Raw genomic sequence first — 12,142 nt, forward strand, 5'->3', positions numbered from 1 at the left:
GTGCTTCTAAGGAGCAGTCAGATCCACTCTACTCCGCTCCTTTCCTCTCTAATACGGACCCTGTCATCTCCTGCACCAGCGGCCGGTGGCCTTACCTCGTGTACACACACACACACACACACACACACACACACACACACACACACACACACACACACACACACACACACACACACACACACACACACACACACACACACAAACGGAGCCCTTACCTCTCGCCAAGCGCTAATAAGAGGCTAGCTCCTGCTGCTAGCTCAGCAGGCTAACCAGCAACACTTAGCCAGAGACCAACACCGCTAATGAGCAGCTAGTCCTGCGGCTAGCTCAGCAGGCTAACTGTGCCCTAGCTGCAACAGCACTTGACCGGAGCCGGACAGCGCTAATGGCTAAAGTACAACAGCACTTAACCACAGCCCAGTACTGCTGTGAGGGCAGGCTAGCAGCTGAGCCTTAACTACCACAGGATCCAGCCTGCACGTACAATGCAAATTATTTTATCTTATCAAGATAAAAAAAAAAATGAGATTTAGAAGTGTTCGATAATTTATTTCTAGATGTAATTATCTTAATTCAAGAAATCTTGTCAAGTGAAATTAATGATCTTGCTGCATTTTTTTGTATATTTTTGGGGCTTTTTTGCCTTTAATCATACTGGAGAGTAAAGAGAGACAGGAAGTGAGTTGTGTTGTCCACTGCACTTTACTTAACTGCTCTCTGCCTGCATATCATCAGCACTTTCAACATTACTACCTCAGCTTCTATTGTCACTATTGTCATGTCTTTGTCTATTTTATGTCTGTTGCTGTCAACCATATTCATACGTGAATTGGCTGTAAAACATTCCTATTGTGTATCTTCACTATATGGCAATAAATCTAACCTTGACCTTGACCTTGACCTTGAGAGAGAGATGGGGTGGGATCGGGAGATGACTGCAGGTCGGAGTCGAACCCAAACATGGCATGAGCGCTGTAGCCCTTTGCGGCCCCAGATTCAGTGTTTTTATCTTGTTTTTAGACACCCCTTTTCTGCAGTGTTGGCTAGTCAAAGCCCAGCACAGAGGAGGTGTGGGTGGGTGGAAAGAACAGGAGGGTATTCCAAGTACGTGATTTAGTGACAACCCTGGGCAAGTTAACTCAGAGTAGGTGGTAAACCTCCTAATAGAAAAGCTGTATGGCTTTATTCTCCTAACAAAAAACAATGCCATTGGCCTCTTCTTGTAGGAGGTTTACCGCTTACTCTGAGTTAACTTAGCCAGGTTTGTCACTAGACCACTCACTTGGAATACCCCCCAGGAGGTTATCATAACCTCCACACATCACTCTTAAGCAAGGTGCCATTCAGCTAGCACAGCAGGCTAGCACTGCCTGAAGCCTCCACTGATGTTCACTTCCTCAGAAGCTCCATGCAGATGCCATGGTTACAGTACAGTATGCACCTCCTCTCCGAACTCCACAGCCAGGCGCTCAGCCAGAACCCGATTACAGCTGCCAAAGGAACACAGCCACAAATTACACCAACGTTTCGGCTAAAACTAAATCTGACTGAAACTTAGCGGGCGCTTTTGTCCAAAGATTCACAACGGCGGGAACCAAACCCGGATGGAGCGACTCTGTGATGCCATCGCTGCTCCACCATGTCCACACACACACACACACACACACACACACACACACACACGGCCACAAATATCAATACAACATTCAAGTCTACACCACTCTGTCCCCACAGGGCCTAGATCTTTAAGGGTTAGTTAACACTCACACACACACACACACACACACACACACACACACACATACACTGAAAAAACACATACTACCTGCATAATCCCCTCACCCTATGTAACCACAGCACTTCACCAGCCAACAGCCACAGCAGAGTGAATGCTCTTTGGAGACATCGATATGCACAACTGTCTAACAGTAAAGTAGCTCCTTAGTTCAGGCTAGTCATCGCTATATTTTAGGACATCTCTTTACATTTACAAGCAATATAATGACAACCTATGATGTGAATGTGAACACAATGGTCAGGCCGAGGTCTTCAAAAGTTATTGTTGATAATTTCATATATTGTACAAAAGGTTGATAACAGTATTACAGTCTCAACTTAGCGGAAGGCGTCTTAGTTGAAGGAACTCTTAGTAGCAGACAAGAGCAATGCTATCTCCCCGTGAGATCTCTGCTTTCCGTCCAATCTAGCCTCACTTATCAGAGTGGACCTGTCTTAGTGTGTCTCAAGAGGCCTTATCAGACTGGGCCTGTCTTATCCCCGTCTTATGGGACCTTATCACACACACACACACACACACACACACACACACACACACATCTCTAGCGGCTCTCCAAAGAGCTTTGGAGTTTATGTTTATGGTTTAGCGTCCAGGCTTGACGGCATGTTGATGTTTAGTCTTTTAGACACTGCAGCACGGACAAACACACTCGCTATACAAACAGCCACTCTACCAAATACTGCAGTAACTACACGTTAGCCACAAAAGCTAAATCACGGACCCCGACTCATAATTTAAGTATTGAAGTGTGTGTGTGTGTGTGTGTGTGTGTGTGTGTGTGTGTGTGCCTGTGTCCGTCCACTCCCACTATTTCCCACATGCTCCAAGCCAACCCTCGTCATTCCGTACACACACCGCAGGTCCACGCATTCCCCTCCACCGGGCCAAGCCACAGCTTCACCAGAACCACCTCAAGTCCTTCAGCATCACCCAATCTAGTGCAAGGCCACCGCAAGGCCATGAACATTTCGCCGTAAACACCAAGGAGAGATCTCTAAGAGCAGAGGGTCACCATTACAGTTTTTCACAGTTGCTCAAACACTAAACCCCATTCTCTGAATCAAATTCTCAAATGCCTGAACACATTTATTGAATTATTCCCTTTTTTGGCAAAACCATAGACTACTTTCACCCACTTCACCCATTTTACCAAACTCATTTACCCTTTTTGCAAAACTGTGAACACATTGTGCATTCTGATGCACTTCTTAATTATATTGATAACCAAACAACGCAGAAGTTGAACACAATTAGTGCACAGTTGTCTCCATTTGAACACTACCACTCAAAATTGATAACACTTCTGTCTAATGATCTGACAACCAATATAAGTCAGTTCAGAGTTGACAGAGACGCAGGGGACAACAAGTGTGTGTTACAGTAGAAGTGGGGTACAAGGAAGAGGAGGGTGCAGGTAGGAGGAAGAGGATGAAGAGAAAGACAGAGAGTCCCAAGAGTTGCAATACTGTAAATGATGATATTTGGGCAACAATCATTGACCATGTTGTGGTTCATGGAATGCCAATGAGAGAAGCAGGACTTCATGGTCCAACCCAACATCAGTGGTTTCTCTGTGGCGTCAATAATCCAAAGATTCAGACTACAGAAGAGAAATAGCGTACATGTCCATTATCATACAGTACAGTAATCACTGAACATCCACTGTTACACACTTACTACCCTTTGAGCTCAACTCTGAGAGAGTGAAAGAGCTGATTTATCAGTATGTCCAAGTAAGTCTAAATTTAGGCACAATACAATATTACAGTATTGCATACTTACAGTACTATCAGAGTATGTGGCATCACAGTACAAATCATATTCAGTACAGTATTGGCCTGTCTTTCTGTTCACTTACAAAACTATTGATTTATATCTTCATATAGGCTAGAGGATATGAGTAGAGAGTTTTATAAGTACTTATTCTTTATTTTCATTGTGATATTTTATTTTTCAAATGAGATTGAATACAATTCTTCCAGGAGCCATAAACCCTGCCCTGAAAACTGTGTCTTCCATTGTTTGGTGTATTGCCTTATCACTGCTCTGCAGGAGTGTAATTTTTTAATTTTAACTTTTTTTCCTGATGTGTTCAATGATTTGAGACCATTAGTTAGTTTTGAGCAAAGTTAAAAGTGTTTTGAGGTGATTGTTCAGTTTTGCAACAAGATTGAAGGGTTTCGAGAATGTAGTTTGAGAAATGAGTTTTGTGTTCACAGTTTTGAGAAAAAGGTAAAGAGTTCTGAAAAAGGTGTTCTAGCAATTGTGAAAAACTGTAAAGGGACAGGCCTTATCGTGACCCAATGGCAAAATCTCGAGGGTTCCAGGAAACAAGCGATTAGCTATCTTCTGTGGAAATGGAGAGAGAGTGAGTCAGAATTACACACTCATAGAGAGACACAGAGGATGTGAGAAAAAGAAATGGAGTGAGTGACAGAGAGGAAGAGAGAGTGTGAGAGGGAACAGGAAAGAGAGATAGAGATAGAGAGAGAGAGAGAGAGGGGTTGAGAGGAAGAGAGAGAAAAAGAGTGAGGGAACAGGAAAGAGAGAAAGAGAGCAAAAGAGAGAGGGAGATGGAGAGGGAGAGGGAACAGGAAAAGAGAGTTGGAGAGAGAGAGAGAGAGAGAGAGAGGGAGAAAGAGAGTGAGAGTGAGATGGAACAGGAAAGAGCGATAACAGGAGATTGGGATAAGAAAAGATAAGAGGAGATATCAGATTGAAAGTAGAGAGCAGTGCACTAGAGACAGTGAGACAGTGTGTGTGTGTGTGTGTGTGTGTGTGTGTGTGAGAGAGAGAGAGAGAGAGAGAGAGAGAGGGAGGGAGAGAGAGAGAAATGAAGGGGTGCTAAAAGAGAGAGGCTGAGAGTGGAGGATTGTGGGTAAAATCCAGCGAGAACAGAATGCCACCTGACCTGGATGGAGACCAAGAGAGCAGCCTCACACGCACACACACACACAGACACACACACACACACACACACACACACACACACACACACACACAGACTGTGGCACCTGTGTGAGGTCCAGCAGGTCAAGTCCAAGGCAATAGAACAAGGGCGCCGTCCAGCAGAGACTCACATGCGTCTGTCAATCACGCAGAGCATGCTGGGAAGCGCATATGGCAAACCCCCCCCCCCCCCCCCCCCCAGAAATAGAGCTCTGTGGTCAAGGGCTTTGGGCTCCACTACAGCACTTTAGTGCTCCTCACACTAAGGAGCCCTTGACTGACCGAGGCATGGCCGAGGGACTCCCATATTAGCCTACACACATCATATAGAATTGCATACAGTACCATTGTGCTGCTACACACACACACACACACACATCGTATAGAACTGCATAGAGTACCATTGTGTTGCTACACACATATACACACAAACACACACACACACACACACACACACACACACACACACACACACACACACACACACACACACACACACACACACACACACACACACACACACACACACACACACACACACACACAGACACACACCATATAGAGTTGCAGAGAGTATGGCTATGGCTATGGCTATGGCTATGGCTATGGCTATGGCTATGGCTATGGTTATTTAGCAGACGCCTTTGTCCAAAGCGACATACAAATAAATAACAATACAAATTAAATTAACAGTGAACAATTACAAACTAGGGAGAATAGTAATATTAGCAGTAAAACAATAATTTTAAGCACTAATCTAATGAGAAATAAAACAGTGAAATGAGAATAGCAATCAAATAAGTCACTCAGTTAATTATATATAATAATAATAACTAAAGCATGGTATGGCTAAATTTAAGGACAATAGCAAAATAAATGTCAAATTCTATCAATAGACAAATTATAACAAAACAATACTATTATACAAACCATAACACATCACAAACTCAAAGGACTAAGTGCATATTAAATAAATATGCCTTAAGACCCCTCTTAAAAGATCCAAAGCTGTTGCTGGAACGGAGAGCACTGGGCAACTCATTCCACCAACACGGAACCACTGAAGAATAGGATCTACAATTTGACCTAGCATGTATGGTTGGTCGACATAACAGACGCTCCTCAGAAGATCGCAATGGGCGGTTGGGAATGTACATCGTGATTAAAGAACTGAAGTAGCTGGGAGCAGATCCAGTCAGTGTCCTATAGGCCAGAGTGAGAGATTTAAATTTAATTCTGGCTACTATAGGGAGCCAGTGGAGAGTAACTAGGAGAGGGGTTACATGTGTCCTCTTTGGCTGATTGAAGACCAGTCGTGCTGCAGCATTCTGAATCAACTGTAGTGGTCTTAATACACAAGCAGGTAGGCCAGCTAACAGAGAATTACAGTAGTCCAGCTTGGAGATAACCATTGCCTGTACAAGAAGCTGAGTGGAATCTTGTGTCAGATAAGGTCTGATCTTCCTAATGTTGTACAGGGTATACCGACATGACTTTGCAATTGAGGCAACATGCTCAGAGAAAGTAAGTTGGTCATCAATTATGACACCCAAGTTACGTGCCGATCTGGTTGGAGTCAGTGAGGATGAATCAAGCTGGATGTTCATCTGTTGGGGAATGGCTGTTTTTGCTGGAAACACCAAGAGCTCAGTTTTGGAAAGATTAAGCTGAAGGTGCTGATCCTTCATCCAGATTGAAATGTCCTTCAGGCATGCAGAGATCCGATGGGAAACACTAGAGTCCTCAGGTGGGAAGGATAGGAAAAGTTGAGTGTCGTCCGCATAGCAATGATATTCAAATCCATGAGAGCGAATAATCCCACCTAAAGAAGTGGTGTAAATAGAGAAAAGGAGGGGCCCTAATACTGATCCTTGGGGGACTCCTGTAGTGAGGTCATGAGACTTTGATATCTGTCCCTGCCAAGACACGCTAAAAGAACGCCCTTTAAGGTAAGACTTGAACCAGTCAAGAGCTTTCCCAGAAATTCCCAGTTCATATAGTGTAGAAAGGAGAATGTCATGGTTAACCGTATCAAAGGCTGCAGATAAATCTAACAGAATTAACACTGATGACTGAGCAGAGGACTTAGCTACTCTCAATGCTTCAGTCACAGATAGAAGAGCAGTTTCAGTAGAATGACCACTCTTGAAACCAGACTGCATAGGGTCTAGTAGGTTATTCTGATAGAGGAAGTCACACATTTGCTTGAAGACCACTTTCTCCAAAACCTTTGACAAGAAAGGAAGAAGGGAGACAGGTCTGTAGTTCTTCACATCAGTTGAATTAAGTGTACTTTTCTTCAGCAAAGGCGTAATTCTTGCCTGTTTAAAAGAAGAAGGAACTATTCCAGAACTGAGTGAAGTATTAAATACATGTGTGACTGCTGGTATAATAGCGGGTGCTATAGACTGCAGGAGCGTAGACGGGACAGGATCCAAAGGGCATGTTGTTGGACGGCTTCGCTGAAGCAGTTGAGAGACCGCTTCCTCATCAAGAGGAGAGAAAAAGTCCAATGATGGCATCATGCTAACACCAGGCAGAGTCCTTCTTATAGGGTCATCAAACTGAGCACTTATCTTAGCAACTTTCTCAGTGAAAAATGTTGCAAAGTCATCTGCTGACAGTGAAGTAGCTGATGGCGGTGGTGGAGGATTGAGAAGAGACTTGAACGTAGCAAAAAGTTTTCTGCTGTCAGTGGCGTTCTCAATCTTACTCTGATAATATGTTGTTTTTGCAAGTGTGACAGTGGATGAAAAAGATGATAGCATAGACTGGTATTTACTAAGATCATTTCTATCTCCAGATTTACGCCATTTCCTTTCAGCAGCTCTAAGTTCCTTGCGTACTGAGCGTATACTGTTTGTCAGCCATGGATGGCGAGGTTTAGAACGAGTGGGTCTTGTGGAAAGAGGACATGCTGCATTCAGACAGGATGCCAGTGTAGAGCAAAGAGTGTCTGTAGCATCATTAACCTCAAGTGATGAGAATGAGCTTGGAATAGGTAGAGCAGAAGTTACTAATGTTGCAAAATACCATTGAGTACCATTGTGCTGCTGATTAATCTGGGCCATAATGTGCAGTGTCCCGCAGAAAAGCACTATGTAGCGCTAATCCGTTAATAATATAATGCTTATTACTTATAATCATTAATACTTATTACCACATTTATTTTACTCTGAAGGCGCGCCTGAAACTGTGTTATTAGATCCCGGGGTCCACAACACACACACACACACACACACACACACACACACACACACACACACACACACACACAGGATGCCACGAGTTAACTGCCAAGATTGTAGGCTAGCTCCTTACGGGACTATCGGATGATTGCGCCGCGCTTCTTAGCAACAAGTAAAGCAAGATAAACAGCTACACACACACACACACACACACACACACACTCTTTTCCCCGACAGCTCCGGCCTGCGGACAGCATGCTGAACCAGCTGCGAACTCATCGCCAGCCAGAGCTCCGTCCGTCCGTCTGTTCGGGGAGTCCTGCAGGAACTGCTACAGACGAGCACGAAGCCAGACGGACGTCGGGTCAACCGTCGCGTCTACACAGTACACACACACACGCACACACACACCGCGTCTACACACATTCGCACACACACACACACCGCGTCTACACACATTCGCACACACACACCCGCCGCGTCTACAAACACTCGCACACACACACCCGCCGCGTCTACACACACACACACACACACACCCGCCGCGTCTACACACACACACACACACACACACCCGCCACGTCTACACACACTTGCACACACACACCCGCCGCGTCTACACACACACACACACACACCCGCCACGACTACACACACTTGCACACACACACCCGCCGCGTCTACATTCACACCCGCCACGCGCACACACACACGCCGCGTCTACACACACGCCGCGTCTACACACACTCGCACACACACACACCCGCCGCGTCTACACACACACACCCGCCGCGTCTACTTTCACACCCGCCACGCGCACACACACACGCCGCGTCTACACACACACGCACACACACGCCGCGTCTACACACACTCGCACACACACACACCCGCCGCGTCTACACACACACACCCGCCGCGCTCTCATCAGCACTGAGTTACTGCACTTCCTGCTCATGTATCACCACACTGAGTCAATCAGAGCGTCCTCTGCCAAGGGCTGGCGGCGTCTACACACACACACACGCACACACACGCACACACACACACACACACACACACACACACACACACACACACAGCTCTGTCTGTACGATCCACTGATGTGGTAAGAGGAGACCCGGCTGGTCAGGTTTATCTCATTGAGTTTTGGGGAAGCGGGAAATCCACTTATTTGAGATTAACATTGTAAAGGAAGTGAACAAAACACACTTAAAGGGATTTCTGCTTTATTTACAGAGTGCTTGCGGTACTAGTCAATCATGAGGAGATAGTCGCTGATCATGTGTTAAGGCCGGCTTCCACCGGACACGTACGCGACACAACGCGACTAGAAACAAATGAGAACTCCACTGTTATTAACGGAGCAAAGCCCACTAGAAGCGTCTGTCGCGCAGCAGCCGCACAGGGATCAAATCCTGCATGCCTAGTCTACCCAACACCGCTGAACGCCATGTCCGGTGGGCGCCGGCCTTTACAGGTTAAAAAAACGCTGACGGCACCTTAAAATGGGCACAGGTGGCAGACGATGCCAGTGTGTGTGTGTGTGTGTGCCGCTCAAACGTGTGAGTGGCGTTCCGCATCAGAGGGTTGTTCTGTACAGTGGAACATCTGTGCCTAATCCCTACTGCCTCAGCACCAACACGCACACACACACACACACACACAAAAGACAGTGAGTGTGTGTGTGTGTGTGTGTATGCTTACTCAGTGATACTACTTAACTCCTACTGCTTCAGCTCCCAGTCGGACCAGCGCAAACACACACACACGCAAGAGAGAGAGAGAGAGAGAGAGAGTGTGTGTGTGTGTGTGTAACCCCTACTGCCTCAGTGCCCGGTCAGAGCAGCACAAACACAAAGTGTTCAGATAAGACAGACACGCTGATGTCAGCAGACGACACTAATAACGCGCCGTCATAAAACTACGTCCTGCTCAGCTGCTGCCACACACACACACACACACCTGCCCTGCTGAGCTGCTGGCACACACAACAAGATCCTTCTCTGCTCGAGCTCAAAGTCTGGGGTGTGCTCCGAAAGTTCAACTTCCTGCCGTCAGTCATGAGCAGCGACCCGACCGCACGTGATAGCGTGGCCTTCTCCACAGAGCAGAGGTCTCCTCGACCACGCCAGAGCCACGCCACAAATGACCATTTATGATTTTATGATTTCCACACACACTGTTTCGTATTCAGACACAACTGGCCCAAGCCTTCAGCACTGATATTACATCACTCTTCACAGTAATGAGGAAATTAAATCTTTCACTTTTAAAATCAGGGCACAGTCATCTCTGCACACACACACACAGACACACACACTAACTTTCAGTGGCATTGGAGTTTCCTGCGTGATTAGAAACAGAAGTTGTGACGGGAGTAACGGGCAGCTGCTGCCCCGCGCTGGATGATGTGGGAGGATATGGCTGCTGAGCCAATGGCAAGGAGGGCGAGAGACTCACCACGAGCGCTGACGGGGTAAATCTCGCGGGCAGGACAGCGGCTGCGGCTCGCTCTTCTGTTCTCAGATCTGAGGAGCGGGAGAGGAGGGGGGATACATTAGTGTGATTTCATCACGTCGACACCACGAATCTAGGACAGAATCAGACGCTGAGAGAGAGAGAGAGAGAGAAACAAACTAATTGTTCGCCCACCAGTCGCTCATTTCCACAGTACAATGATTTGCACGTGATCCCACAATGATGTAACTGTAAAGAAATACAAGAAGACTGTAGAAATAGACCACGCGCGAGGCGAATGCTCGGTTGATGCTTCTAGGGGCAAATATAGCCACAGCTTCAGTCGGCGGAGCGGAGATGCGAAGCGGCACAAGATGTTCCTGACATCAAAATGTAAACGACAGACAGGGTCTGTATCGCGGGATCAGGTTTAGGAGACACACTCAAGGTCGCCTCTCCATTCATGAGCAGAGCGGTGGGCGACGAGACAACACCTCCCCCATTTGGGGAGACCCTCTATCCCCCCGATTCAAACTCTCCACACACACCCTCCCCCCTCGCTATTGTGTCGGCTACTAAAAAACAGTTAGCCTAACAAAAACGTTAAAGGTGATCTCGGGCAGGCAACCTGCTGGTGCACAGGTATGCGCACTGCAGACGGGCATGTCGTAACACAGTAACACTGTTCGCTATTCACAGTCTTCAAAAGAGGCTAAACATAGCGGCACTTTTGAAAAATGTTCGACAGTGTGCAGAATTCAGTTGCCCATTCAAACAACGGGTGCCGGCGTGGCAAACACTCAATTAGCTTCGCTGTGCCATTCACACATGTGTTATGTGGATGCTGAACTGAAAGCAGGGCTAGCGGACCCATGAGTGAGCGTCACTACCGCACTTCACAGCGAAAGGCTTCGATAAAATTGACCAACATACCTCTAAATGGTGCTTCTACAGCAAAAAGAGGAGCGTTGCTCGCGTCGCCAACTCGGTCCGCTTGACACGGGGAAATGTGTTCATGGGAATGCGAAAACTTTCCTGACCGCGCTCGTATGAAATGTCGGCATGGGTTCTGGTGAGCGGAAGTGCGCGTGCGTCTGAATCCCCTCCTACTCCAGTCGAGCAGCGGGGGAGCAGGACACGCGAGCCTCGTCAACGACAGACACGCACCGATCACCTGCGCTGCGCGCCACCAACTTCGCCCTTCAGCTGACAGCGCCGTAGTAGCCCAGTAGAGATCACAATTTATAGACCTGAGAGAGCAGCTCTGGTCTGCGCAGCCTGCTGTTCACCAGGGAAGTGGTTAACGTCCGAATCACAAGACAAGAACGAGGGACGGATTGCCATTTGTCTACTAAAAGTCGCTCTAATCAGTGATTTCCTAAGACCACTGCATTTAAACAACGAGACAACGAGCACAGTTAGCCTGTAGCCTACATTTGAACTGTAATTTGACAGGAAGGCATGGTGACACATTCTGGCTACACTGTCTGTCTTCACTGAAGTTGGCGGGTGGTGCACTTGTTGTTGATGAAGTTTAGGCAAAATGTTGTCGCCTGATTACCTCACTACGTTCGAATGAGAAGTAGTGAAGTGTGTTTACCCCAGGGCGGCTGTGAAAGTGCTTGTATGGCAGAACACCGAGTCCTGCTCAATGCTCCTCTCAGCCAGATAAGGAGCTGTGTGTCGAAAACCTAGAAGTCCGCTGAAGGGCTAACCACACACACACACACACACACACAGCTGCACT

The 12,142-nt window shown here is 46.9% G+C and overlaps 1 protein-coding gene across 1 annotated transcript in view; it reads right to left on the reverse strand.

Annotated features, from left to right (window-relative positions):
* The window catches only part of slc16a1b (solute carrier family 16 member 1b), a 44,648-nt gene extending 33,180 nt beyond the window's left edge, over positions 1-11,468 (reverse strand). The window contains exons 1-2 of the mRNA XM_062540778.1: positions 11,329-11,468; positions 10,399-10,466 (exon numbers count right to left, since the gene is read on the reverse strand). The gene's annotated coding sequence lies outside the window, so the exon portion shown is untranslated. The remainder of the gene's footprint in view (positions 1-10,398; positions 10,467-11,328) is intronic.
* Between the last annotated feature and the right edge of the window lie 674 nt (positions 11,469-12,142).

The sequence above is a fragment of the Sardina pilchardus genome, chromosome 7, assembly GCF_963854185.1.
Source record: "Sardina pilchardus chromosome 7, fSarPil1.1, whole genome shotgun sequence".
In the NCBI taxonomy this organism is placed as follows: domain Eukaryota; kingdom Metazoa; phylum Chordata; class Actinopteri; order Clupeiformes; family Clupeidae; genus Sardina; species Sardina pilchardus.